The sequence below is a fragment of the Calidris pugnax genome, unplaced genomic scaffold (genome assembly GCF_001431845.1).
Source record: "Calidris pugnax isolate Ruff unplaced genomic scaffold, ASM143184v1 scaffold171, whole genome shotgun sequence".
NCBI lineage: Eukaryota > Metazoa > Chordata > Aves > Charadriiformes > Scolopacidae > Calidris > Calidris pugnax.
In genome coordinates this window covers 4,699,282-4,722,721 of record NW_015091064.1, presented here as the reverse complement: position 1 = coordinate 4,722,721, position 23,440 = coordinate 4,699,282, and the positions used below count along the sequence as shown (strand labels likewise).

The window sequence follows — 23,440 nt, the reverse complement described above, 5'->3', positions numbered from 1 at the left end:
CGTGCAGGTTTATAATACAGATCCAATAGCAGCTGCAGGAGAGGAGAGGTTCATAAGCTATTACTCACTAGAGCTTTTTGGCAAGAGGCACACAGGATTCATAATTTGGCCATACAAGACTCATGGTTTATGGACATAAGCCTTAGTCAGAAGAACCATCTTGAGGTTAAACTAGCTCCCCTTATACTGAAAACATGGATAACACAGTTTATTAAGTAGGGATGTTTTCGTGAATAAGAGATGTAATTGGTGACAAATACATTTAAGGAGCATTAAATATGATCCTTATAAATGTTAAGTGTTTTCTGGCCCAAAATGAACACATATTTAAAGTGGACACAAGCACAGTACAACACCCCAAACCCCAGCATCTTTCCCTGCTCCGACAAGAAGCAAGTGCAGTTGGCTGACACATCACATCAACCTGTGACCATCTGTATCAAAAGGCACCTTATCTATAGAAAACACATTGATTGGGAAGATGGAGAAGTCCATTAGAGGTTTGGGACATTCAACCTTAGTTCATTAGCCAGTCTGAACATAGAAGAGCTCTAATGGCTTGTATCCTGTGCACTAGGGAAATGTAACTAAAGAATAAACTTCCTGAGCAATTAATGGGTAATGATATAATTTGGTTAATCTCATTGGAAAGAAATCTAGAATTGAAAGAGGAAACAGGGTACGTATTTCTCTAGAAACAAGGAAAACAAACAGCAAAGGGTGCTACAGAGAAGAGCCCCAGCTGGCACTCGCTGGAAGAGATCGACTCGACCAGAGGAAAAGAAATTGCACTGATTTACATCAGTGGAAGAGGCGGCTCTGGCTGCAGCCCCACATCAGCATTCCTTAGCCCTCTCGTGCTCCTGCAGCTCTTTACCAATTTAATGTTTCACTTACCTACAAATAGGACCTAATGAAGTGCATACAAATGAAATACATGGAAATCTTGGGTGCAGGCAGGACAAAATCAGTCACACGTGGCAGAGATTAGCAAGAAGTTATGCAGGTCATTTAACCCTCTGGAAGTTGCATTCCTTTAGTTTTAACACAGTCGGTCAGAGCAGAAACAAACAAATAAATAAGGTTGTTCTCTGACACAGAAAACACTTTGCCCCACTGGACAGCATAGGCTTTTAGTAAAAAATACAGCATAATTTGTACAGATTTTCCCAAAAGTCAAATGTTTTTAAAAATATATCATTTATTTCACTAATCAAGTCTCAGGAAATTAATTTGGGTGCAAAGGTAAAGCTTAACATTTTGATGTCAAACCCCTACTCAAAGATTAGCCGTACCAGCTTTAAAATTAAAGCATGCCACAAGCTCAGCAAATGCAAACTTCTGCACCCAATGCAGAACAAAACCCAACACTTGTATTTTCTATTATTAATTTTTTTTTCTATTAGTAATTTAAAGAGTGCCCTGAAAGGAGCAGGCTCTGGAAAGTACTCACCACCTATCTTGCAGCTTCTTCAGAGAAAGTCCACGGGGCTCAATTGCCTGGAGGAAGAGACACAAACCAAACAGAAGAAAGCTGTAATGTAAAGCATAAGTGACAACCTTCCCACTTTTTGGCTTCCCATGTAAAAAACAGTTTTCCCAGTGAAAAAGAAATCAAAATTAGTCTAAACAAGCGAAAATCCTGTTCCAGTTCTTACCCTAGACTGAGAAACAATTTTGTTTCCTGCATTTGCATTTTATTATTTGTCCTGAAATAGAAAACAGCTCACATGTTGAAAAATGCAGATTTCTCTCAAATTCAGACAGCAAATTATTCTGCTGTTCAAAAATCTGCTGAAACCACCCTTCCTATTTTAAATCTCTTTTGTAAAACTCATCTTTCAAAATAAGCAAGTATCAAGTTCAGATTCAGAAGGTTTGCTTGGCATATACCTCAAAACGTTACTATGCCAAGATCTAAAAATAGGAGAAAAAGAAATAAAATATGGGAGAGCCAGTTTCAAGGTTTCTGGAGCCATTAAGCATTCCTCTGAAAGGTTAGAAATCACTTCTCTTTCTGCTGAGCATGCTTCTCAAGAAAGCAGAGTATAATAATTTGCATCCCTTCAGCATCTGCCAGCTGTAAATCCTGAGGGTTCACCAGAGCTTACGGAGTCACAGACGAGAGCACCACGAGCAAGCTCACCTGCTCCTGCGATTCCTAATCTCTCAAAGTCTATGGATTAGAAAAATCGAAAACTAGTGACTCACTCTGATTCCCAGAGAGCTGACCATGATTTCCCCCACTGCCAAGACCAAGCACAGCTGGGAATCATTCATCTCCTCCAGCCCAACGTCTCCAGCCTCACCACACAAGTTCTTTCTTGCCAGATCCTTGTCTGACCAGTAACCCAGTAACTTCTGCAAGCAAAATCCCACCAGGTTTGGGACCTTATTCCCAGGTTCCTCCACCCACCCACATACTTGGTCTGCCCAACTCAAAACCCCAGCCACAGACATCACCAAAGCCTCCCAACAGTCTACTTCAACACTTCATCATCCCTACAAATAGGAGTTTCTTCCATTCGTGATATCATTCAAACTCATTATCGCTTGCCCTAACCCCAACAGACCCGGGGCAGAGGTTTCTCCCTTCACAGCACTCTTCCAGACACTGCAAAACACTGTCCCAATCCTTCACCTTCTCTCCAGACCAAACACCCTACTCCTTCCCATCTTTCCTCTTGGGTCCTGTTCTTCAGATCCCACTGGCTTCTCTCATTTTCTCCACATCTCCCAGTTGCAGTGCCCCAGGCTGGCTCCAATACTCCATCAATGCCAAAGCACACAGGACACAGGAAGTCTACCCTTCTCTTTATGGAAGACTGTGTCTGCTGCTGCAGGGGTAGGATGATGATGGCAAAGCGGTGTGTGACCCACCATAATCCAGTAGAGTCTCTCCAACCACCCCCATACCAGTCTGTGTAGTCAACCCATCCATCAGCAATAACTGCAAGCCCATGTTAACGCCTTCAGGTGCGAATGATGGACCCTCCAAGGTAATTCTTTGATTTTCTCCAAATCTATTTGAAAACCTAATCCCAAGTTCTTGTAAACTCCTCTAGTTTGGTGTCACCTGTTGAGTGTGAACCAGTATTTTATCAAAGACATCAATTACAATGACCCAAGCCACAGGGTCCACCTTTGGAAATCCCCACCCAATAACTTCTGAGCTTGATGAGGTACTGAAGCTAAGTCTGGAGCACGGTTAGCACACCTACGTTGCACCATCCGTAAGGCAAAAGTTTCACCAAATTTTCTTTTCCCTAGCTTCCTCCTGACAATATCAAAACAGTGCCAAAAACCTAACTAGGATTGAAATACATCATATCATCTGTTCTCCTTCTATCCATAAAACCTGTTACCCTGCTCTAGAAGGAAATTAGGATGTCTGACATGATTAGTTCCATGCTGACTGTTACTCATAAGCACCCAGAAGATGCCTCGGTGGGAAATAATTTATTAACTTCCAGGAAAATACCGTAATAAAAGTCAGACTGACTGTACTGCAATTCCATCTCCTCCTTTTTAAAAAATTTAGCACTATATTTTTTGCTTTTTCATTGTTATGGAAATCTCACAAATTCTCCACATTTTCAGAAATAATCACCCAGAAGAAATTGATCAAAAAATGAAGTCAAGCAGCCAGCTGAAATCCAGGTCCTTCTGCAAATCATGAGAGTGAGATAAGTGTCACAGAGGTAAGGTCAGGGCATCCCACCCTCCCATGGGGTCACCAGTCATCCCTTTCAGGTGTCCTCTCCCCTTACCACTAGTAGTGCTGGTTGACCAGCTTCTACTGAAGACCAACACTGCCACATGCGTCCTCCCAGCTTCTGGGGGGTTGTTTTAAACAAACCCTTCTCTAAGGCCCAGAGAACTGGGAAGAAAAAATAAAGAAAAAGAGAAAACCCCTTAAGCAAGTGCTCCCTAAATGGTCCTTTTTCTATTTTATCTAGTATCTTCCCTTATCCATGCAGATGTTAACTACACCAGTCTTCTGCCGAGAGGACGAAAGACCCAAGACTCCATGAAATTTTCTATTACTCTTGAGATCCCTGGGCAGGCACTCACAAATGTTGCAACCTGGCAGCAATGCAAGCATTTAAACAAGTCATCTTAACTTCAACGTCTTTTTAGGAAGAAAACCTCGTAGCTTCCTCTTATACAGGGATGGATGTTACCTCTCCAAGCTGTCAACCCAACGAAGCCTAATGGGAAAGCAAGGTAAGGACTGAACCCTGTCAATGGCAAAACAGGAAACACAACCCAGCTCTTCTGATTTCTCTTCTGTGCTGGTGGTACAAAACTGCTGGGCCTTTCCCAACCAACAAACCTTACAGTATAGTGCAAGATTGTTTGGCCATATTTATATTTTCAAAATAAATGGCATTTCCGAGTCCTTGGCTAAATTCTGGCATACCCAAAGACTTTTGGGGAAAAAAATGGCTACTTAAATTCTTATAATCATGCAAAACTTTTGCTCCAACCCGATGGAGTAGAGGGCGACAGGACAGCACACATTAATCTCTATGTTAACAGCACAAGAAGTATTTAAATCCACTGCCAATTAAAAGTAAGGTATAATTGAATTAGCAGAAGCAACTTATGGCAGAAATTCAATTACGAAGCAGAATTAAAGGAAGAGATGTCAGTAACTTTTGGAGGCTGGGCAGGAAGAGGCGAGTGCATCAATCTACTATTTTCAGAGCTGCCAGCAAAAAGCTTAAGGAGGAGACTGCTCCAAAAAATCATTTGTAAAGATCCCCCTTATAAAAAGAGCTTCATTGACGGACCGGAGAAACCAAGGTGACAAATGGGCTTTTTTCAGACCGCGCTCTGACCTACCTGGCAGGGGTAAAACTCCCTCACGATGGTCTCGCATCACCCACCCCTGCCTCCCCTGTGGGTCCTACAGCTCTGCCACATCCTGTAGAGTCCTCAGACCCGCCCTTAGCTTGCACCAAAACCCTTGCAGTCACCTTTATTTTTCTTTTGTCTTGTCTTCCAAAGTGCTTTTAACCCCATTCCTTTTCTTCGAGTCATAGACATTATATATTAAGTAGATTTCCTTCTACATGACGGAGAAACCTCAAATGCTGTGGGCACTTTTCTTCCTTTAATGGCCACTATTTCACCCTGCCCTGTTCTAGCCTCCATTTATTCCCCTTTGGCTGATACTATCCTTGATCAATGTCGATGCTGATTACTGATAAGGCCCTCCCACACCTCCAAGGTTCAACTTTCATAACCACATTAAGACGAATCAATACTGTTATTAATGTTGCTACGTTAGTGGGTGGTGTGACCTCCCTGGAAACACTGCATGCAGCAGTGGAGATAACCCCCAGCACTACATGAAGTCTCTGCTCTCCCTTATTTGCAATTTATTTTTCAGCTAGGCTCTGCTATTTTACAAAAACGTGTCAGGTAATTTTTCCCTTTTCTTCTTGCAAATGCAAACTGATGAGGGCTTGTAGGACATACAATTTTGCAGTCCCCTGCAGAAAAATAAAAAAGACAAGAAACTACTTGTCCTGTCACTTGCTATGCAGTTGGGCTAGATGATCACTGTAGGTCCTTTCCAACTGAACTATTCTGTTCCACGCTAATTTGTCTCCAGTATCTCCCAGCTGGCCAGCTCATCACCCACCACTGCACCTCACCTTTGGCTGTTGCACTTCTACACGTGCTTGTGGATGCATCCAGCCTGGTGGTGTAGCCGTGCCAGCACTCGCACAGGCCAACAAACTGCTCTAGAGTGTGTCCACCCACCCCTTCCTCCATAGCACCGTCTCTTCCTGACCACCTCTCGCCCCCTTTCTCCTCCTCACCTGTCACACCAGGCCCATAACCCACCACGCTTGGAGCCCACCCCGCAGCTTGGTCCCCCTTGACATGCAATTCAATCCACAGTGCAAGGAAACCCCTAGGGGACTCCACGCTCCAGGCTTATTTTCTTTAAGGCCCCTACATCCCAGAAGCGGTGTGGGTCAGTTCATCCCGTCCATCAAAGGATGGTCATGACCCAAGCTCATGGCAAAGTCTCAGGGATCACTCAGACAGCTCAGCGCGGCTCAGAGAGCCCAGACACCGCTGCAGCCCTGCGCAGGCTCGTTTGCCTCAGCTCCCGGGCAGGCTCTCCAGCCCATATTGAGCTCCAGGGTGCTACAACTAGAGATTTAGATGTTGGCTGATGTAAAAGCTAATTCAGGTGTTCTCTTCAATACCCAGCTGCGGTGCAGAAGCTCCTCAGGCTGTGCATCCCCTGCCAGGCTGGTGCTGCTGAGGGAGATTTCAGTTGTGTCAACGGAATAAACTGCTGCCCCTCCTCTCTCTGCCTTGGATACTGCTGGTGGCACCTCTCCTGTTACCGTTTCACCTAAGCAACGTTCTCGCAACACCCCCAGAACTGTATTATAATCCAACCACCGCAATGGGGAACTGATGTACGGGAGACCCTGCAGGAGCCTCCCCAGGAACATCTCAGGAGGCATACGGTTAAGTCAGAGATTGAATGTCACTCTCTTGAGCCTCAGGCCACCAGCTGAGTCACAAGTGCATCAGCTCCGGTAGCAGGCAGTAGATAAGCCCTATCTATACCTGCTTCCAGCTGTCACCACCACCGTAACAAGAGTGAATCTCTACTTGAACGCATCAAGCTGGACATATACACCAAGATGGTCACACACTCTCGATGAGAGCTGCCAGCAGTCACCAGCCAAGTCCCGCTTCTCACAGGGAAGATTGTAACCAGAGCACAAAGGAAACACCAAGCACTGACAGCACCAGGAAACAGCAACAGGGGGGAGTTCAGAACATCCCTCAGAGGCCATGTTCGTGTACTTGGAGCACCTCCTGCACCTACCAACTGAACAGATGAGCTCCCAGGCTACTTCCATTTCTCATGCTGTAAAGCAGCCTGCATTTTCAGAGGGTGTCCAACTCCTGACAGCTCTCTGCCTTCAAGATTTCTCCCTCTGCAGTTATTTGTATAACTTTCCGACACAAATTTTTGCAACCTGAAGCCTGTTGCAGCATCACTGGTACCTACACCTGGTCACAAAGCCACCCTGACACTGCCTGGTGAATTCAACCTGTAAGAGGGAGGTGAAACGCAAAGCCAGGTCCACCTCTCAGCAGAAGACAGAACAAAGCATGGTGGACATTGTACCATTAAAAAAGAAGAAAGAAAAAAAAAAAAAAAAAAAAAACAAAACCAATCCCAGAACAAAACAGGGAGAATGGGGCTGCTGGGTGTTGGGAGGATGATGGTGGAATTTCTACCCCTGGAGAAGGTGGTCTTTTGGTTTCCTTTGGCACTCAGGTCTATCAGGTACGTCAACAAGTCCTGAGAGCACAAGAAGATGTCTGCCTGGGTGTTTAAATGTAAACCCTCCAAGCAAGTAAGAGACCTACGTCTCTGTCTGGAGGACTGCTTGTGACTTGTGCTCCCACCCAAGCAGGAACGTCATGCCTGAGCTGTGAGACGTCAGAGTTGGGCTCACAGGAGTCACAGAAATCCTATCAAATGAACACATCGACCCCCTCCATTTCTTAGCGTGGGATTTTAGGAAACACTCCATGCACATCTCCACTGTGCCCCCACCGTACTGGAGCTCTCTTTACAGCACAGAAATGCTTGGAGTACAATCCCAACAGCTTGGACCTAAATTAGCAGAAGATTAGATGTGCAGCGAGTAAGTGCTGTTCCACATCTCCAAAAAGCCCACTCTGAGCATCCCTGAAGGTTTATTTATTGAACACAGCTGCAATGGAGCGGTTAAGCCATTGACTGAAAAACAGCCTGAAGTGTGTGGTACAAGAGCCCTATCTCTGGCTGGTGCTACTGTAACACGAACAGTTCTCCCTGCCAGATGCAGGGGAACAATAGGGAAACCAACAGAAACCAAGAGAAGCCCACCACAAAGGGCCAACAGGGCCTGTCATGGAAGGCCTCATGGGCTACCCCACCGCGGATTCACCTCGCTGGAGGCGTATGCGATTCCCCCAGCGTTGGAGGAGTTTTGCTCGCTTTAGCCCAAATTACATTTCTGGGTTGCACATCAGTTTTGGCTCCAGCCCCTTCTGCCAACAGACCCCCCCACAAGTTGGCCAATAACCTCTGGCCACTAAGGACGACCATGCCGTGATGCTCCGCTGCAGAGGGGTGAGGAAGCTGCACAAACATCTCCTCTGCCCAGTTCAATAAGTAACTAATATCTGCAGTCCTTAGTACAGTTTTACACAAGCAAAGATACTTGGCTTATTAAACACACCCCAAACTTGGGTTCCACAAAAGCAACTAAAAGGAAACCACAACAGGGTTTGTTTGAAGAAAGAGGGAGCCAGACTCTTTTCAGTGGTTCCCAGTGAGAGGACGAGGGGCAACGTGCTCAAGCTGGAACATAGGAAGTTCCACTCAAATATGAGGAAAAACTTCTTTCCGGTGAGGGTGCCAGAGCCCTGGAACAGGCTGCCCAGGGAAGGTGTGGAGTCCCCTTCTCTGGAGATTTTCAAGACCCGCCTGGATGCCGTCCTGAGTAACACGCTCTGACAAGCTCTCGGCAATCCTGCTTCAGCAGGGGAGTTGGACTAGATGATCTCTATGGTCCCTTCCAACTCTAAAAATTCAGTGAAATTCAGTGAAAAATTCAGGGTTAAGGAAGCTTTACAAATTCAAGGGTAAGCAAAGGCTTCTTCAGGACAGCGCTAGGGCTAAGACTAGAAGCCAAGCTGGGTAAGATGATGTTATCACAGAATTGATTGCCAAAGTGAGCTGTGTGAGCTCAAGTACTGCACTAAATTCCCCTGGAAGTCGCGTGTGCATGAAGGAAGAAAAGGAAGGTATGGAAATTCGAACACTCTGCCAACTAAATGCATTACATTTTATTTAATCTAATTTAAAGTGTCAGAACAAGATGAATTATTTTCACGTAAATATTTTCCCCTTACTGAATTGCAGGGTTGTTTCGGTATTGTTTTGGGTTTGTTTTTTGTTTTTTTTTTTCCAAAAGGACTACTGACAAATGCCACATACTGCCTGGTCTGACTTGCACACATGCAATCAGCCTACAGTTGAAAAGGATACAGGCAGTTGGGGACAGAACAGTGCCAGTTATTTACTCTATTTCCTCTTTTAAACTTTTTTCCAATACAATTAACTAAATTATGTCATTACACATTCATTGTCCAGGAAGTTTCTCTCTTCCCCTTTTTAGCCTCCTTTTCAGTTGCATTTCCCTGCTTCACAGGATGCTCTAAACTAAACATTACATGCAAGTTACACAATAAAGATCTGGGAGGAATGGAGTAAATAAGGAAGGTCATGGGAAGGGAGGTATCTGCTAAAATAAGATTTGCTAAGCAGCTATGCAGGACATACTGTCAACTTTTATTAAAGGAGACCGCAAATTTTTATCAGCTGAAATATCAGGTGGAGGAACACAACAGAGCAGTAGTTGAAATAGTTCAAAAATTTTCCAAGGACTGAATGAAGCCTGAATTTATTCAAAAACCAAACTACAGTGATAAATGCTGTTATGGCATAGCCAAGGTGCCTCATATAACCTTAGCCCTCTCTGCATATTGAGGCTCTTTTACGCTACATAAAACCACAATCCAGCTATGGAATATGCAGCTGCGTTTAAATTGAGTTTATCACAAACTAGTGCTCCTGGGCAGATCATTTATTCATTTAAAAAAATTTACACATTCTCGTCTTTATAATTACAAGGGGAAAACCACCTTGAAAGCAAAGCAAAAACCAGATGCACCGGTGTCTTGTTAACCTCCAGAGAGCTGGAAAAGCAATGTTAAGAGCAAAACTTCCTGCGCACATCAATCACAGCTTTAGAGGCTGTAAAATATCAACCTCAGGTGACAAAAGGTTTTTCCAGGAGGCTGATGGTCTTCCCTGCTCTGCCAGGACAGGCTGCTGCTTGCCCACAGGCAGCCCTCCCGTATCCCACAGCTTACCTTGGCATGGGCCGTCCTGGCACAAGCGTGGGACGTGGAGATGGGGTTCAGCCAGCGAGCAGGGCTGTCTGAAACACAGCTGGGTGAACCCCTCCTTGGAAGCCGCAAATACACTCGGGTGACAGGGCTGGAAGTCCCCTCCTCTTAATACTTGGTGGGAAACACAACCTGTGTGAAACCAGGCACCTGTAGAAGACTGGCTGGTCTACGCTTGAAGTCTACTGACTTGAAGTCTACGCTTTGGGATCTGTCACTACTGCTACTCTGGTTAGGGACTTTTTCCCTCTCCTCCGCTGCTGATCAACATTAGGAAATAGGTTTAAATGGATGCTGGTAGCGGGGAGCAGGAGCCTGGCATCTCCATGCTTTGGCGTGGACTGCAAGGCGAGCTGGGGGAGGAGATAAGTGGTGGCAAATGGCCACCCCGCAAACCCTGCGTCAGGCCAGCCACGGGCTCCAGACAGAGCTGCAGAACCTGGCAGGGGGATGTCACAAACGCTGTCACAGACAGAACTGGCCCCAAGGAGCTCAGCCTGCAGCACCGCTCTGCCCCACCACCCACCTCTTCCTCGGGTCAGAGTCCACCCAAACGCCGGGCACAAGACAACAATTGTGCTCGCACGGAGAGCACGAGGCACAACACTGCACCTCTCCTCATATTTAAAAGCCACTGATGATTTATCTTTCTGTCTAATGACTGTTACGCCAGGAGGCACACTCCTCACAAGCCCCTGAGCAGGCATTAATATTCAGTAGTCAGCCCAGCCTTTTGCATACAGACAGCTCAAGAATATTAAAACTTCCCCCAAAATGTTTTTGCAATGCTTTCATGAAACTGAGCAAGCAACACAGAGCATTTTTGTTAGAAACACCTCTCCCCTCCAAGCCTAAAAAGCCATCCAGTCCCTTAATGAGGCATACAAGACCCCAGCACCAGCCATGGGCACCAAGCATCTGAAAACAAAGCTTGGCACCAAGATGCAGCTAACTCAAAACGTTCAAACACAAATGGGACTAGTGAACACATGGCTGTGAAGCTCTCGGTCCCCAGAAGACAATGGCCAAGCCAACTGAAGACCCTTGCATGTGTCCTGCAACAAACCAGAGCTCTGGGCACGGCCAGCAAGGGCACCTTCACTTCAAAAACCACACTTTCTGAGTTACACCCATAAAAACCAGCACTGGGTAAATTCACTTGTTTCTGGTGCTATCAGTGCGTTACAGCTTGCGTCACTTAAGGGACAGGACTTCTGGAAAGCTGCAGCACACACCTTGCGAACCGCCTGCCAACAGCCCCCGCCGGGGGTGATGAAAGACACGGGCAAACACCAGGAGATCTGAGAGAACAGAAATCGCAGCCGGTGCGGCTGAGAAGCTCAGATCTGGCAAAACCCCACAAGCAGCAGGCCATTTTGTCAGAAGAGAGATCCCCTCCGGCGACGGGCACAGCGATTGCTTTGGTTCTTCACTCTGGAGGCTCCAGCGGTACCTCGGCAGGCATCAGATTTTCTTCTGCAAAGACTCCTCTCCTCCTTTCCGGCTGGGCAGGGAGACGTTGCTGGAGTCACAGATTCCTCCTCCTGCAACCCCAGGCTGCTTTGGAGGGCTGTTTGTGATCTGGACAGGACAAGACAGACTCTCTGCTCCTTCTCAAAGGGCCACCAGGGCCAGGAGGTTTGCCACAGCTGACTGGCCCTGTAGGTTCAGGACATCCTTAAGGAGATGGGAGAGGAGGACTAGAGAATGAATTAGAAAATGAAGGATAGTCTTCCCTCACTTCGCATATCTCCTGAGAAAAACACAGCTCTTAGTAACAGAGCTTTAGGGCCAGTTTTAGGAATGAATTCCATTTTAAGAAGCATGACACGAGCAGAACAGAAAATTGTGGCTGGAGTCTACAGAGCTCATTCTCATTTGCTTTCAGATCATTACCACAGCTCCAATTACCCTCAGCTGGAATGAAACCCAATTTCCATTTAAAAAAAAAAAAATATTAAAGAAAACCTTCTGATACATCTTTCAACAGCCCCTGAAAAGCCCCTGACCGGCCCGGGCAGTGCTGCTGCTCCTGGTACAAGCCTGGCATGGAGGAGCACAGCACCCCAGGGCTCAGGCTGTGCTCCCCAGGGGGACAGGCACACGAGAAGTGACCAAACTCCTGTCCCAACCACCTGAGAAAGGGCCATGGCCATCAGTGATAGCACAACACCCAGCCAACCACATGAGTTACCAACAGCAGGGCGGCCAACTGAAAGGAAGAGGTCTCATTTCAGCAGGTTCGCTCCTCGTCAAACCTCAGCCAAAGGGTTTGCCATGGGATTTGGGGGAATCGGGGTGTACACCAGGGGCAGGCTTGGCCTGCCACCCTCCACTGGCCTTAACCACCCAGGCTTCATTGCACAGAGCCAGCAGAGAGCTCGGACACAGGCACACGCTCATTCCCATTTACATGGTTGTGGCTTTCAGAGTCTGGTCTCAAAAAGCTGACTGCCAGGTACCTGCATTTCCAACCCTGTTTATTTCACGTAAGTTGCCTCCTTTAATACACTCTTACACACAGGAGCACCTATTTTGTGGGAAACTCCCCAGAATCCCTCCGAAGCAAAGCTGACATACATGAGCCCAAGAGCAATAAAACTCAGCCCAGCAAAAATCAAAGCAGTGTCTAATCAGAGAGCACCTTTTACGCTGATGCTGCTTTCTTCTCTCCTCTCCTCCACACAGCAACTCCAGCTCTCTCAGTACAAGAGCTTTTGGAGGACAGACACCGGGGAGAGGAGATTAAGAGAGAGGTGACAAGAGACAGAAGGTTATTGGCCGTCAAAGAAGAAACTCAAATTGGGACCTGGAAGGAAGAGCAGAAGCCCTGGCTTGTTCCTGGATGGTGCTTTGACCCCTCTGCGGAGAGGACTACAGAAGGTAGATGCCCACTGGCCAGGCAGCTCCTGCCAAGCCTGTGTTCACAAGCCCAAGACTCAACCTGCTGCCTTCCCTTCAGCTCCACTGAAGGGGATACAGGGTTTTTCAAGCGTCCTTTAACATATTTAACAGATGTTGCTTCTAGGCCCTTTCCTAAGGACGGCAAAGTACGCTTGCTTTCTTTTGAATGCACATTCTTCCAACCTGAATGATTCTATGATTCTATGATTCCATAATTAAAGTGAGTGCTAATGGCTATGCATCCATCCCAGGTACCCCCTTGTAACACCCACTCCCCTCTCACACGCAGGCAGCTCCCACCAACCACCCACAAATCGTCCTCCAAGGGAAAGTCTGCTTCTCCCCCTGGTAAAGTTTTAAGAAAGACAAAAGCGATGCTTTTTGGAGAAGCACCGTTCACCTGCTTTTTTAAAAAAAAAAAAAAAAAAGAAAAAAGAAAAAAGAGAAAAAGGAAAGGACGCCCGGCAAACGCTAACCGGCTCTGACGGCGGCTATCTGCAGCACGACCAGAAGCTGCGAGCTTTCTCCCCTCGCACCACGGGCGAGCTGCCAAGAACAGAGCATCCTGCGCACACTGCCCTTTAGAAAGGGAAAAAAAAAAAAAAAAAAAGAAACCTGGAAAAAAAAAATATATAAATAATCCTGCTACCTCCAAGCGAGGAAAAGCATCCCTTCTGCAGGGAGGAAGGAGACGGCAGGCTGCGTGCGGCGCAGAGGTGAACGAGAAGCACGGGGAGGAAGGCTCGCAGCACGCCCACGCTGGCTCCCGGCCCCCCCAAGGCATTTCTTTTCCTCCCTCCTCCCACCGCCGCCACCCCCGCCTATTCTAAAATGACTTCGCATCAGCCATGTGCCAACATTCAAGCATCAGCAAGATGTATTTTCTTACCCTATGCCCAAGCTATACCATCCATCACAGGCTTGTACTTCCAAGAAATTACAAGAATTTGGGGTTTGCTCAGCAGAAGACACGCACACGTGCGCGCTCCCTCTCCCCGGGGTGCTCCTACGAGACGCCCCTTGTGCTTCCACTGGTGGGAAGTACGCTCCCCATGCTGGCACGCTGCATGGCTGGGGAATCAAAAACAAACCCCTCTGCCACTCTGACTAGTCCACAGGTTAATTCGTTACGATAAACCCATTGTCCAAAACAAAAGCATAATTTAATTGCTAAACCAGCTGCCCGAGTTTAGCTGTTGCTCTTGGAAGCGTGTCAGGATTCGCAGTACGCCTCATTTCCAGCAAGCACCTCTGTAGGTGCAAACCCTGCCTTCCACCTGTGAAGTCTCTGGGTGTCCCTGCCACCCTAATCCAGTGTTTTCCAACCCAAGTGGATATTTAAAGGGATACCATCAGCTCAGAACACCTCTCTGAATACATTAAGATTGCTGCAACTGAAATACTAGCAAGTATCCTTATTTTTCCCACTTGTCAAACACGCATTTATCCAGCTGCGCTCTCTCCCATTTAGATGGCCTGATCTCCATTGACAAGAGAGGGCAGAAAAAGAAAATAAGGCCGAAACATGTTTGTAGGAGTCAACAAAAAAAACAGCAGAAGGTCTCAAAGGCTGATGCATGAACTGTATGTAACTATAGCTACGTCTAAGTTTTGTTGCTGGTTTTTTTCCCCCCCAGCCAGATTTGAGGTAGATTGTGTTGATTGAAAGCAGTTTGATCATCGGGAAACACGCGGAAGGTAAGAGAAGGGGAAAGCTGACCAGGCTGCAGTTGGCATCTTCTGCGTGGAACGCTGCTGGCGTGGGTTTCCACAGTATCACAACTAACACAGATCATCAGGGAGAATTCCTTTAACTACTTGCTGCTTTCTTTGACTTTAAAAAGATACACACCTACAAGACAAGAAACACTGAAACAGACGAAGCACCACTGCCATCTCTTCCACCCTGGTTATTCACAGGTATCTTAGAAACCTGCTGTGCGAATTACAGCATTTCTTAACAATAGTAATAAGGGCATATTTCACGCAGTGCAATCCAGAAGAGCTGCAATATTTCCAGGATTACGAGATGGATCTGCCCCTCCCTCCAGCTCCTGCCTTCTAATTCCAGTGCAATCAGTGCAGGAGAATGCATAATTCATCCCGCAGCCGATCCTATGGGTCTCCCAGTCATTAAGCAACATCACACTGAACTTTCAGAAAGGTCACATTTCCAGGAGGTTCAGCTGCAGAACATTCTACCCATTGAAAGACTCAGGGAGGTAAGGTAAGGAGCTCCTTCATGGAGTATTAGCCCCCACTGTTTAAGGATTCACAATTTATTTGCTATTCGAGCATGACAATAGGCAGAAGGTATTTATCTGGGGAAGTCAAGAACTGCGAAATGCAGAAATCAATGGGTTAATCAGCAGGTTAGCAAAACACAACTGACTCATGAAGGCTTTTGTACAGCAAAAGGGTGATGAAGTGAAGAAAACTGTTTGCACTCGTTATACTCTCAGGATGGTACAGGATTATTGGAACAACGGAAATTTCAGGCATTGATTTAAAACATTTTTGCTTATTAAAGCTAAACCCAAACAATTTTGCAAGAGGAAGTCCTTCCACAATCCATGGGTAGGTTCCCACACAATACAGTAATGCAGTCAACATGAGCTAAAATAAATCACCTCTTGCCAAAAGAAATTTAACTTCAGTCTGAGTTGAGCTCCATGAAGATGCTAAAGTTGGACACAAAGTATTTCCTAACAGAGACAACAAACAAAGAAACTGATCACCCACACAAACATTATGGGAAGCATCCTAGGAACATGAGGAAAAACACATTAAAAAAAAAGTCTGTTTTTCTTCCATTCACTGGAAAACATATTGCATTTGTTACTGAATCTGACCTAAAGTCATGCTTGAAGGAAGCATGTTCTTTGGAAAAGTGCAAGATCCTCTTCCCATGAGTATAAGCGCATCTCGCATACGCAGACAGCACAACCTCATTCCTCACAGTCTCACATCACTAAAAGCAAGGAAAAAACAATAAATACAGAATTTTAATTCAGATTGCCCCCCTTGGTCTACCAGCATTCTTGTCCCACTCACATCAAAGTAATCAACACTCAAAAGAATAGTGTCTTGCTTGGAAAAAAAAAATAATAAATCATGTTGCATGACTATTTTTAATTGTAACTATTTCAAATCACAGACCCCATGTTTTCTTTTTTTGCCTTTTTTTTTTTTTTCTGAGTTATAATCCAACTTTAATGTTGCTTAAGCTACAAAGTAATCTCCATCATCAGCTCCCAACAACTGGCCCCTGTTATTGCCGTGCCCCTGAGCTCGGGTGGCAGAAGGAGGCATCCCGGTGCCAGCTGTGAGACAGCAAGCAGAGCATCGCCGGCACCCCCGCGGCGACAGCCTCCTTCCATCACTCGGGAGGCTTCTCCACCTTTACCCGAGCTCCTGCCGGTTCCAGCATCCAGCTGTAAAAGCAAACCCCGCTCCCGCAGCTGGCAGAACTCTTCTCACCGTTGCAATTCCCCCAACGGACTAAGCTATGCCAACAAAAAGCACTTTTTTTGCCAGCAGCGTAGCTGACTCCCTGGCAGAACTGCTGCCAGCGTTGCGACAGCCACTCTACAGCGGCACACGCTTCTTCTCCCCTCCCAGTTCCCTACACTTCCACCTCTACGCGGAGAAACCCTAAATTTAAGGCAAGAAACAAAGAAAAACGGAAAACAGGTGCCAGGAAGAGGCAACCCGTGCCCTACTAGCTGGCCAGCATCTCCCCACCTAACCTAAGGGAAGATGTGGGGAGGTCACCTGCCTTTTTCCCCCACGTCTCACCACGCTAGACGAAATCAAACACACGCGGTTGTAAGATCCTTTTGCCTGAATCGTAAGGCTCTTGATCCAAGCACCTGAAAAAGAGTGGAGCAGCGGGAGAGAGCTGGATATTTGGCCACAGAGCAGGCAGAGCCCCATGCAGGCTCCTCTGTGGCTCCGCTCCCCGGCCAGCACCCGGTGATGCTGGTGGGACCCCACGCAGGACAGCGTGACCGTGCCAGTGAGATGCTGAAATAACGTTCCCCCCCACCACCACCACGGTCTCTGCTCAAGTTTCATCTCGGGCAAGATGAGCCTTTGAACCCCAAACCACAACAAATGGCTCCTATCGGGAAAATAGCAGAATATTTTGGGGATGGAGTAACTGATCCCTCTTTTCCCCACAGAGAAAATCTGATCTTCCCACCAGATTTTCCCTTGTGCACAGGATTACACGATAACGCTCATTTCCAGCGCTCGCCTAGAAGTATTCCTGGGGAAAAAAAAAAAACCAAACAAACACAACCCTCAGGATTTTGTTATAAAGGTATGAATTCCCCAGCTGCAAGCGGGAGACACAGCCCTACTGAACACCCAGCTGTTTCCCTCAGCAAACCCCTCACTCCAGATGATGCATTACCCGACCTTTTCCCAAACCCCAGCAGAAACTTATTTGCACAGAGACTTACTCGTAAGCACTCCTGCCTCGTTATATTCCCTATTTCTGGCGATTCCCGGTACTCCAGCAGCCACGGCGTGCCCGAGCCCTGCACTCCGGCAGGTCCCCCCGGCACCCCCGATGCAAACCAAGCCTGGAAGATGCCTTCACTGCCACGACCTGCTGGGTGTCCCCCTCCGCCCCGGCTTCAGGGGACCGGAGTGACCTCGGCCGCAGCCACCCGGCCTCCAGCGTGGCCACAAATCTATCTCCCAGGGGAAGAGGCAGCCAAAAAAAGCCTACTCACCACAGACAAACGCCAACCTTTTTTGTTCTTTTTTTTTTTTTGGGGGGGGGGGGCGGGGTCCTTAAATGGTGTTTCTTCAGATAAAACAGCTATTTCAGTTTTAGCAGGTAGCTTGTTTATGGGGGAATACTTGCATATATCCCTACACACTTCTGTTGCTTTTGTTCTACTATCTGCTATTCAAAATTTCTACATGTAAAAGTGAAGAAAAATTGTAATATAGCATAATTGCTACTGCTTAGATACACTATTCTGAATAGTTGAACATAGCAGTAAAATAATTAACCTTTACTTCATTTTGTCTTGTCTTTCCTGCACTATACTATATAGAACTGTATGGAATGGAATATATGCCAACCTACCATCTACCTTTCTCCTGCAAATGAAGAACTTCAGGATGGTTATGAAGATATCAAACATTTCAAGAAGTTGAGTCTTTTCCAGTATTTTTCTTCCTTCTTTACACGAGTTAAGTACCTAATAGGAGTCAAAAGAGAACTGAAATGGGATGAATGCAGCTGAGTACAGGAAGAAAAGTTTATGCTTGGTCTCATTCGATGCATTATGTTTTGATTTACTTTCTGTGACAGTTGATTGAAATGAATATGGAATTTAATGGTGAAAAGGAGAATTGCAACTGTAAAATACCAGTTGCAGAGATGAAAGTACAAGCTCAGACTTTGATATTCTTTTTTAAATACTTGGTTTCTGATATTTTTTAATCAATTTTAGACAAATAAGCCTGACAAACTTTAATGGGCAACACTTCATCATAATCTACTTGTATAATGAAATGGAATATTTTATCTGGAGATCACAAATACAAAGAATGCCCCTTCCTCTGAAAATTTCTATTATTTAAAAAATATTATGAGATACTTAGAAAGAACAAGAACTTAAAGACTGATTTTTAAGAAGGATTGCTAATCTTTACCTACTTGTCTTAACACTACATTTGAGTTGTTTCTTTGTAACATGAAGAGACTTTTCCATATTAATGTCTCAGTTAGAATCAAGATTTATAAGATCACTTATCTTGCCTGTGTGAGTGATATGGGGATTTTTAAATTTGTTTCTTTTTTATTTTGCTAAATTTGCAATTCACTCTTTTTCTGCATTTTGTAGAATACAATCTCTTCCTCTGGCATTTGTAAGCTCTGTAATAGTTTTCCCTTTTGCCTTCCATTCAAATCAAGGCTTTCAAAGTATTTGGACTGATATGTAATTTAAATTCAATGTGATTTACTTGTAGTGGCTCTTAGGAAATAATTCAGTGTAAATTTTGGCCCACACTATGGACTCGGGGATTTACAAAACAAGAGACCTAATTCTTCCTTTCCTTTTTCCTATCCTTCTCAAAATCACAAACCTTTGAGCAGTGCTCTGTTCAAGTATCATTCCCTGAGTATCTGCTCATAAAACCACTTCTTGGCATCTTTGGACATCATACTTGCGGAGTATATATGGGAAAAGCCCTGCTGTCTTTTAACAGCAGCATAGCCTGAAGAGTTAATACACTTCAGTTTTTAATCTCCCCAAATCTTGCTATTGAGTCTGATTGTACATCTGAGATTAGACAAAGAGAGGGAAACTGGTTAGAATTAGAGGATTCTTCCAAACCACAATGTAAATAGGTGTCTTTTAAGTTTGCCCAACACAGATATATATTTTCATTTTTATTGTGGATTTGTCTGTAAATCTCTATATTTTGGGAGTAAAACTCTCCTGGCCTTTTATTTGCAGAGTGCTTCACTTTTGCTAATCCTGTTGTGGGAGTTAGTATAGGCTATGGCTTTTAACTACCATCTTCTTTAACCCCAGTCAGAAAAGATATAGATAAACAGTGGTTAGCAATCCCCACCACTCCCCCTCCTTTTTTTTTTTTGTTTTTGTTTCCCCCTTTCTTATTCTTTCCTCCCCCTTTTTAGCCCCAAAGCAAATAAAGAGACAAATCCCATGGCCCCAGCTCACACCCAGCCCTGTGTGCATCTCCACTGCGGCTGGAAAGGGCAAGATTTGGGTGCCACGGCGAGAAGGGTGGCAGCTCTGGAGCTGCTGGAAGTGAGCTCAGCAGCCTCACACCACCCTCTTCGCTTCCCTGCTGAGCAGGGTGATGCGGGGAAGCCCCTCTGCCACCCAAAGTGCCCCCCCAACCCCACTCCCCAAGGCTGATAGTGGTACAGGTGAATTTGCTGCAGGCAGTTTGGTACCACAAGCTGAGCCAATGGATGGATGGATGGATGGGTGTAGTCCCACCTGGGTGGAGGCTGGTGCTCATGGTTCTGTGCGAAACCTGAACTTGCACATCTTACCCACATACCCCATCACAAAATGGAGGGGATTTAGGGATTGATGCTAATCTGCTTCCCGAGGGAGGTAATGGGAAGCGTTGCTCAGAAATACGGCCTGCAGCACAGACAAAGAAGTGAATCCTCTCGTTAGGATTATTTCCGCCCCCCACCCCAGCTCCTGCCCAGCACGTTTTTAAGTCAAAAATATACAGAGAGTTTAATGCAGTTGCCACTACGCCTTATCGGTAGCTTTCACTCCTCACCCCCTTACAGGAGACTAAGTGAGCACATGGAGTGCAGTCGTGAGATAAGAACTGAATAGAGCTGAAATCAAGGCCACACCAGGGAAAAGATACTTCAAGATTTTAGTGACAGACCTTGGTGAGGCAAGGTGGGGGCGGGGGTATGCAGAAAAACTCCACCACCACCAAACCAACAGTTTTTCAAAGCTTATCTCTGTACTATGTCCAACAGATTTTTATGAGGACAGCCAAAAAAAAAAAACAAAACCAAAAAACAAACCACCCTAAACCTTTCTCATGCACTCCAAAGCTTGAATACATTGAAACTGAATACATTGATGCAAAGAGATGAGAAAGTTACTCAACAATAACGATTTTCTCCAAGGCCTTTCAGAAATAGTTCAAACATTTTACCAGCTTAAAAATAAAATAAATAAAAAAAAAAAAAACCAGCAACAATGTCAGCCCAAGGCAAAGAACAAGGTTGGAAACTAAAGGACCTGAACAGTTAAAACCAGAAGCGACGCCGGCAGGAAGGTATAATGGAAAACTGTGTGCAACCACCGCCGCTGCCAACTTGACGTACTCGGAGCTGGGTTGTCCTTGCGGGTGATTACACGTGAGCAATCCCCTTGGTTTCCCCACAAACCCTTCCCTGCGCAAGCGTGGCCCACGTAAGCCCGTTGTTGGCCACAGGGATGGGGCTGTGGCTGCCACCGTGCTTCTCCAGCTGCTCTGCCAGGGAGGGCGGTGGTGGCCCGCGTGACGACACCACCCTCCGCCCAGAAATAGGTGGCAACACAGCAAGTACCTACTTGAGGCCTCCTCCGAGATTTACAGGCTGACGTCTGGCGAGAGGAAGCACTTTATGGCACTCAATCCTACTTTCGTTTTCAACACGGTTGTGACCCTGTGGCCCCAACTGCAGTAGGTTTTCCTCCGCACGGTGCTGCCCCGTGTCCTGCAGATGAGACCTGCTGCCCTTGCTGGAGGCTACGGCAGTTCCTCGCAAGGATAGAATCATAGAATGGTTAGAGTTGGAAGTGACTTTAAAGATCATCTAGGTCCAAGCTCCCTGCCATGAACACTTGGCCTTGAACAATTTCAGGGATGAGGCATCCACAGCTTCTCTGGGCGACCTGTTCCAGTGTCTCACCACTCTCACAGTGAAGAATTTCTTCCTAATATCTAATCGAAATCTCCCCTCTTCCAGTTTAAAACCATTGCCCCTCATCATATCACTATACTCCCTGATAAAGACCCCTCCCCATCTCTCCTCCCAAGTAACGGGCGATAGGACAAGAGGAAATGGCCTCAAGTTGTGCCAGGGAGGTTTGAATTGGTTATTAGGAAAAATTTCTTCACTGCAGGGGTTATCAAGCATTGGAACAGGCTGTCCAGGGAAGTGGTTGAGTCACCATCCCTGGAGGTATTTAAAAGGCATGTATCACTTAAGAACATGGTTTAGTGGTGGACTTGGCTGTGTTAGATTAATGGTTGACTCAATGATCTTAGGAGTCTTCTCCAACCTAAATGATTCTAGGATTTTTTGAAAGTAGGCACATTTGCAAGATTGGGTCCACTGGGTGTATCTGGCTTATTTGAAGTTCTTCTTTTGCTGGCATGTGTTGATTAAGCCTATCTCTAATACTCCCCTAATGACCTAGCGAGGGCCTTCACAAAATTAAATCCATAGCTGCTCTAGTGTCTCACCTTTTGTTTGATTTTTCTTTCTGCTTTTCATTCTGTTTCCACAGTCAGGAGAGAGAAACAAAGAAGGATTAAATGAGATTCATCTGGATCATTCCAACTATGCTGAATTTGAAAATAGTGTGGGAAATTCCTTCTGCTGTCTGGGGTTTAATCACCAAGGGATTAGTTGGAAACTAAAGTATTTGAGGTGTGGGGCATGCTGCTATTCTTTAAATATCTGCCATAATAATGTGAGTTTCATAAGGCTATTGCTAATCTTGAATTATTACCTGCTTTCCCGTGGTTTGGCATGATTAACTCGAGGAAGAGATTAAAGCAATATTTACCTTTTTTGCGCAGTTCATCAATTTGACTTGGACAGCCCAGCACCAAAGAACCAAAGGAAGAAACTGTTGGCAAGGATTAAGCATTCAGCCTGCTCTGTCCCCGTTGGTCTCCTGAGACTTGTCAGGGTTGTTGGGATGGCAAACGCCGGTGCTTCAGGGAGAGCTGGTTGGCATCCTTGAAGGTGGCCGATTGCTCCAGCCGCTTTCAGGCCAGGTGTCTGGTGGAAAGGTTGTGTGGGTCAGACAGGCTTTGAGCCGTCCCTCCCAGAAGAGCCAGGACTTACCTCCACTGCAGACAGTGACAGCAAAAGCACAATTTCTGGCTTTGAGCTGGGGATGGGGTCATCCTGGTCATCCCCATGCTGCCCAACCGGAGGAGGACAACACTTCTCCAGTGGGAGCTGCTGGCTGGCAGTTTAGCTTGGGAAGGAGCTGCCACCCAGCTGGGGCATTTGTAGGACAACCTTACAGGAGCAGTCTGAGGAGCAACCGTTTCCCCTACTGAGCATGCTCACAACTTATGTTTGATGGAAGAAAGCAACGTTTCAAAAGACACTAATTATTTTTTTTCATCTCGTTTTAATCTTGTTTTTGGAAAGCCCTCACCAAGGAATCACTTTAGAGAAATTAAAATGAAAACAACAATGGAGAAGTCCAGCCGGTGTTATTTCACTGTGATAAAGCCAGGCTGGATGGCAGGTGCTTGGGGAAATATGAGGGGAAATTGTTTATCAGAGCTATGGTTTTTTTACAAGTTTTGTTTTCCAGAAATAAAAACCTGGATCCTCATCTATAAAGCCTCCCTTCTTTTGCTACTAGATGCTGGGGCTTGAATCTTTGCCTGCTTCGGTTTAACCCCTCTTTGTGCTCCTTTCCTCTCCATTACCAGCTTGGACATAAGAGGAAAATAAACATGACTTGGGAATTCCCAGCTGCAGGCATTATGCTCACCCGCAGGATAGGAAAGCATCATTGCCTGAACAGGCAGACCCAGCATTTAATTTGATACCGAAACAAATATGCCAAGGGGTTTTGCTGGTCATCTGGACCACAGAAACTGGAGGCAAAAAAGAGCAGGTAGGTTTTTACAGTGCATTTTCCTGCCAAAGCAGGATTGTTCCCTGCAGTATCTCCTAGTGCACTTTCCTGGCCTGTTTTAAATGACCTTGGAGGATGGGGAGAAGCAGGGATCTGCCAGTTCCCTCTGG

General features: G+C 45.9%; 1 protein-coding gene across 2 annotated transcripts in view; it reads right to left on the bottom strand.

Annotated features, from left to right (window-relative positions):
* Positions 1 to 23,440, bottom strand: part of HPCAL1 (hippocalcin-like 1) — an 82,799-nt gene that overhangs the window by 47,945 nt on the left and 11,414 nt on the right. The window contains exons 1-2 of one of the 2 annotated variants that reach the window (XM_014956887.1): positions 17,385 to 17,569; positions 1,454 to 1,500 (exon numbers count right to left, since the gene is read on the bottom strand). The gene's annotated coding sequence lies outside the window, so the exon portion shown is untranslated. Of the gene's footprint in view, positions 1 to 1,453; positions 1,501 to 17,384; positions 17,570 to 23,440 lie in introns of those variants that run through there. The other variant, XM_014956889.1, reaches the window with a different exon arrangement.